Raw genomic sequence first — 5,807 nt, forward strand, 5'->3', positions numbered from 1 at the left:
AGAAAGAAAGAAAGAAAAAAGAAAAGAAAGAAGGAAGGAAGAAGGCTGGGTACTTAATCATTAGCAAAACTGAATCTATGCACCAAATTGTTATAACGGGCACATTCATTTCATTAGATTCGCACCACCGTGTGGTATAAAGCGGGAATAATTAAACACCAGATGGTGGTGTAAACTCCAATAGCAAGAGCTCATGCATAATGTATGAAGTAGAATTTAGTGTTGTTTTTATCCATTTGGAGCCATTATGCTAGACTTGGACCTCAAACCATGTCTCAGAGAAAAAGATCTCTCTGGATTGAAAATTCCTCTATACCGAACAATTTGTTCATTCACTCTGTCATAGCCTCATCAGTTATCTTCCTGCTCAACTTCCAGAATTTCTGAGAACACATTATTTTCTGGCAGTGCTCACAAAACTCCTGAGCTTTTCCATCATATGGAGGAACCCGAGCTTACTAGATATCATTTTATGTTTCTGCCAGCAATATAAAATTTAAGATTAGGACCTTTGGAAATTGAATCTGATTTTTAATGATTATAGTGTCATATTTCCAGCCTGAAATTCTTTTAAAATGTCATTAACTGATGTACCATTAATCATTTAGATTTTTTTGATCATTAAAGTATCTTTTTTTTTCATTAAAGAAGTAATGAATAAAAAAGTGAACTGAAGACAGGATATATAGTATCTGGCTGAAACAGAGAGCAGATTAGTATGCTTAATTCTCCTTTAGTTATGACATTCCACTTAGGTGTTTATATTGCTCCTGGATAAACCAATTACAATTAAAAACAAAACGAAACAAAACAAACATGTAATTCTTGCTTTAACTAATCTGGGTAAAAGTTAAAAAGGGCATTGACATTTGTGTGTTCCACTTCTTGAGTTCTACCAATGGAGCTAAAATCAGGAAAAAAATATAAATTAAAGTATAGGGTTTTTTTAAATTCCAAGTGAGAAAACATATTATTCATAAAGATTTTTGATGATATCAGTGCTCACAGAAGCCCCTCCACCCCAGACAAAACATTGCTTTGCCCACTTTATTCTGCTGTATGAAGAACAAAGAGCTGTTATTGATTAGTCCCATTTCTCTGCATCACTATACCTTCTGGTACCCTGTCTGTCTGTCCAGAAAAGGATGCCAGAAGGTCCAGCTGTTTCACAGATACAACTATGCAACTGCCCCATGTTATTGTTTCTCAATAAGCCTTGTGAAAAGTGTGTACTTAAAAATACAATTTTACTCTAGATTCAAGTATGAAAAACACATAGTTTAAAGATATTTGTACATTTGCAGTCAACTGGCTTTGATGCAGATGCAGTTCCTATTCTAAAATGGAGAAAAGAAGAATATTACTGCACCAGAGGACAGGATATTATGACTCTCACAGCTCTGAAGGGAAAATTCTCCAATATGTCTACCAGATACCAGGTACTTTTACACACATGGCTAAATGCACAGTATATATGATACTAACAGCAAAGCAAACCTCTCTTGTCTCTAGCTCGTGTTATTCACAGCCCTGGGTATTCCAGTTTTCTCATCTCACCTAATAAGCCTGTATCTTACTATGATTCATTCCTGTCTTAGTGGCCTTTCAGCCAGTTAGGAATGTTCATGATAAGTGTATTTCAGGGTAGGGGTTTTTACAGGACGGTTGAATTGGTGATCCTTATGGTGGTGATCCTTCTGTGGGGGAATAATTACAACATAGTAGGAAAGCAGTGTGACCTGTTAGGCTTTTAAACTTCCATAGCTTTCCAAAGCAACTTAAGGTTTCATATAGGGTTTATTTTGAAATAGATGGTTCCATTTTGATAGAAATAGCTACTGAAATCATAGTGAAGTCTCAAACCACCTATCAAATAATAGTTTATAAATTTTCACTCACCACTGCATCTCCCGTGCAATGAGACATTCTTATGCTTTACTCAGGAGGCAATGCCTACTTTCTCCTTTTCTCTCTCTAAATCTCAGTCATACCTTCCTCTACTGATTATCCTGATTCCTGCAGGCTCCCTGACCGCAATTTACAAGTATTTTATGGTATTTTAACAGCACAGTCCTTGTGACTCAAGACTTTTCTTCATTTTAATTATGCTTGTATGAGTTAAACTTATGTCTACAGTAGCAACAATTTATTTCAGTTCAACACTTGCAAAGGGCTTCTGTGTGGATGCATTTTTATCAGCTAAATTTTTCCTTACATAAGTAGAATAAAACCATGACAAATTCTGTGCTGCCAGGCTAATCATAATGTCCTAGGAGCAGAAGAGATTTCTACTGTTACAGCTGTTTCCACCCTTGTCTTTGCCCTGAGTGCAGTGCAGAGTTGTGCCACCATAGTTATGCACTGCGGATGTACATCTTTGGAAGTACACTGACAGAGTAACATTCACTACCAGGATTATCCTTAAAAGGATTCAGATACCTATAGGATGAAAAACCATGAAAACATACAGATCTTTTAAGAAACAATGCAATATTTGGTGCTTCAGGCATGAATGGAGATGTTTAAAAGAAGGAAAAATAGCCATTCCTCAGACAGATAATAGGAATAGTAGGGATTCACTACAGTGGTTCTTGTATCTTTCTTTGAAGAAGCTAATGCTGTTCACAGAGTTGGTTCTGGGATTAGAGGAATTACTGATCTGATTTAATATAGCAATTCCAATGACTTAAATAGCAAAATTTAGGTACAATAACATTTATAGGAAATTATTTTACTTGTGGTTGTTTTTGCATTTTTTCAGTCAGGTATGAAATTCAGGACTCAAAAACTGATTCTGAAATACTTAAGTGTAAGAAAACCTTAAGTCAATACAATTTTTTTGTGTGTGCTTCTTTATGCTTCTGAAGTGTGGAAAAAATCTATTCAGCCTCCATAACCAATGAAATATGAATGTAAATGTCATATCCTTATCTCAATTTTATCTCCAGTAGGGAAGAAACAGAGATTCTTATAAAATGGTATAAGTAGAAATAGCTTTGTAATAGCCAAATTGATTTTAACAGTGTGGGGCAAAATAGCATGCCTGACTATTAATGGACAATATGAATACTTCTGTATAAACTAAAGATATCATAGCCAGCAAAGAGCTATGCAATGATTTAGTTCATCTAATAATTGGTAACTTAGGATTTACATTTTTTTTCTTTTTTACTCTGCCTGGAAGAACATGCTCAATTTGAAACTCTATAAAAAGTGTTGCTCTTTATTTTCAAAATATTCATTTTGATTGCAGCTCACAAGGAAACCTGACTAGGAAAACACTGCAATTTTTATTAGAATAATTACAAGTGCGGTGTGTAAGAGTTTCATTTCCAGATAAAATGGCTATGCCAACAGCAGCCATGACATAAATAAAATCATATAAACAGGAAAGAGTTCTTCATGCTTGGATTGTGTTAGAGATGGCATAACTATTTCTGCCCAGCCATTTCTTTGGTGTGATTCCTCTCTCTTATCTCTAAAAAGCTACAATAGAAACATCAACATTAAACTAACCAACCTGGACTCTCTGAAGAATTGAGAGATGTAATTCATTTTTCAGTTTCAGATGCCTATTTCAGCTTATCCTAGTGCTACTGACTCCACAGAGTGGTTATCTCAGACCTTCATCACAAATATCTATTCAGCATATCTTACAACTCTCCACTGTACTATAGGGCGGTATGAGCAGTTTTAGCGGTGGTCAAAGATGTTACTGTGCAAGGCACAGCAAGTGAATTGCAGTTATCCTTCCAACTTCTAGACAGCAAAACCAATTAATGTAATAAAATATATCTTTGCAATAAACTAGTCAGCTGTTAGAAGACATCTCGCAAAGACACAGCTGCCTAAGACAGGAAAGTTTTAATACATGCCTTAAGAGAAATTAGACATGAAGGCAGGTTTGTGTCTTTGGAATACCTTCTCCCATAGTTGAAGGCAGAATATAAAATCAAGTTCCTCTTTGAAAGTTTCAGAAAAGCAGTCCAATGTAACTAGACAGATACAGAGGGCTATGATTTTTAAAGATGTGACTACTGGAAAATGGATTAAATTAAGTGTCTGGAGCTGACCCTAATATAGGCTCCCCAACTATACCTGCTACAGAAGCTGTAAGGCTGTAAGACAATGGGCCAGTATATTGATCTGAAACATTTCTATTCCTCTTTGTGCGTGGAAAATTCTTATGTTTGCCACTGAGAGACAGTAGAGAATTCCATTCTGAGTAGATTAGCTAAAGGATTGTTGATAAAACAGATGTCCCACAAGATATTACTGCTTTTTGTTACAGAGGGGCCTCAAGGGGTTTCAAACAATTAACTGAGGCTGAGTAATCACCAGCTGCATTAAGTTTAACAAGTGCAAGTGATGGATTTTGCACTTGGATGAGGCAGTCATGGATATGTGTACAAACTGAGGGATGAGTCTGGAGCACAGCCACATGGAAAGGGATATATGAGTTCTGGATGATGCCAAGGTGAATTTGAGCCAGCAGTGTGCCCTGACAGTCCAAAGGACCAACCACACTCCGGGGTGCATTAAGCGTAGCACTGCCACTGGTCAAAGGAAAGGGTTGTCCTCTGCTCTACGATGGGTGGCCTCACCTACAGTGTGCAGTTCTGGTTGCCACTATACAAGGACATGAAACTATTGGAGTGTGTTCTAAAGAATAGACTACAAGGATAGTGAAAGGTCTAGAGGGTATGATATGAGGAGCAGCTGAGGTTCCTCACTCTGTTCAGCACAGAGCAGAGGAGGCTGACAGGAGGCTCATGGTGGCTGCAGCTCCTCACAGAGAGTGGAGGGGCAGCGCTGAGCTTTGCACTCTGGCTACAGCAATAGTGGGCGTTAGGGAAAGAGATTCTTCACCAAAGGGCGGTGGGCATGGTACAGGCTCCCAGGGCAGTATCACAGCCCCGAGCTGCCAGGGCTTGAATTTTGGTTAGTGCTGTGTGGAGCCTGGGTTTGTATTCAGTGATTCTTGTGGGCCCTTCCAACTCAAGAATGTTCTGTGATTCTATGAAGTGTTAATAGATGTTCTTAAGAGTAGTAGTGTACAGAAGTAGGCAAGGTAAGGAGGGGGAAGCCTTTGTAAATAATGTCTAGATAATTCACATTGCATTAACATCAGGTAAAACTGAAACAATTCACGGGTGTGTTGCACCTGGACAACATCTGAAAAAAGTTATACCATTGAGTTTACATTCTTATTTTCATCAAATCTATGTTAAATGTTACTGAACTATGACATTTTCCCTGGTTATAATAGTTTAATAGTATAATTCAGTTTCTTTTTAACTACCAAAATTCCTTTACAGTGCTGCATACAAAGCAAGTTTTATAATAAATATCCAAAATGGAACTAGCAACATCAGAAGCACTGTCTTATCCTACAGGACTGGGTTTTATTTAAACCTGATGTGTTGTCTGGTTTTCTTGGACAAATTGAGAGAAATTATTCTATTCACATTGTTCACGTATAATCTTCTAGCATCAGAGGTACTGAATATTAAAGCAAAAAAAAAAACCCAAAACAAAACAAAAGAAGAAAAATCACTGCTTATTACAGAACAGGTAGAATATGTGTTACGAGTACAGTAAGCAAAATTCTAAAAACACATCTATATGTGTTGGAGCCCACTTTCAAAATGGGCTTTTCCAGGTTTAAGTGTCACAGTCTAACAAATTTAAATATGTTTAAAGTGGGATATATATTATTGAAAATGTTATCCACTATGAATATTTCCACATTACAGTCAATGCTCCCTGTTTGTCCAGCTATGATCCAGTTAAAAAGTGTGTCTGGG

At 37.0% G+C, this 5,807-nt stretch overlaps 1 long non-coding RNA gene across 1 annotated transcript in view; it reads left to right on the forward strand.

Annotated features, from left to right (window-relative positions):
- LOC109366462 overlaps nt 1-5,807 on the forward strand; it is a 13,501-nt gene that overhangs the window by 3,630 nt on the left and 4,064 nt on the right. Inside the window, exon 2 of the long non-coding RNA XR_004159061.1 lies at nt 1,305-1,439. This is a non-coding gene — a long non-coding RNA (uncharacterized LOC109366462). The remainder of the gene's footprint in view (nt 1-1,304; nt 1,440-5,807) is intronic.

The sequence above is a fragment of the Meleagris gallopavo genome, chromosome 2 (genome assembly GCF_000146605.3).
Source record: "Meleagris gallopavo isolate NT-WF06-2002-E0010 breed Aviagen turkey brand Nicholas breeding stock chromosome 2, Turkey_5.1, whole genome shotgun sequence".
Lineage (NCBI taxonomy): Eukaryota > Metazoa > Chordata > Aves > Galliformes > Phasianidae > Meleagris > Meleagris gallopavo.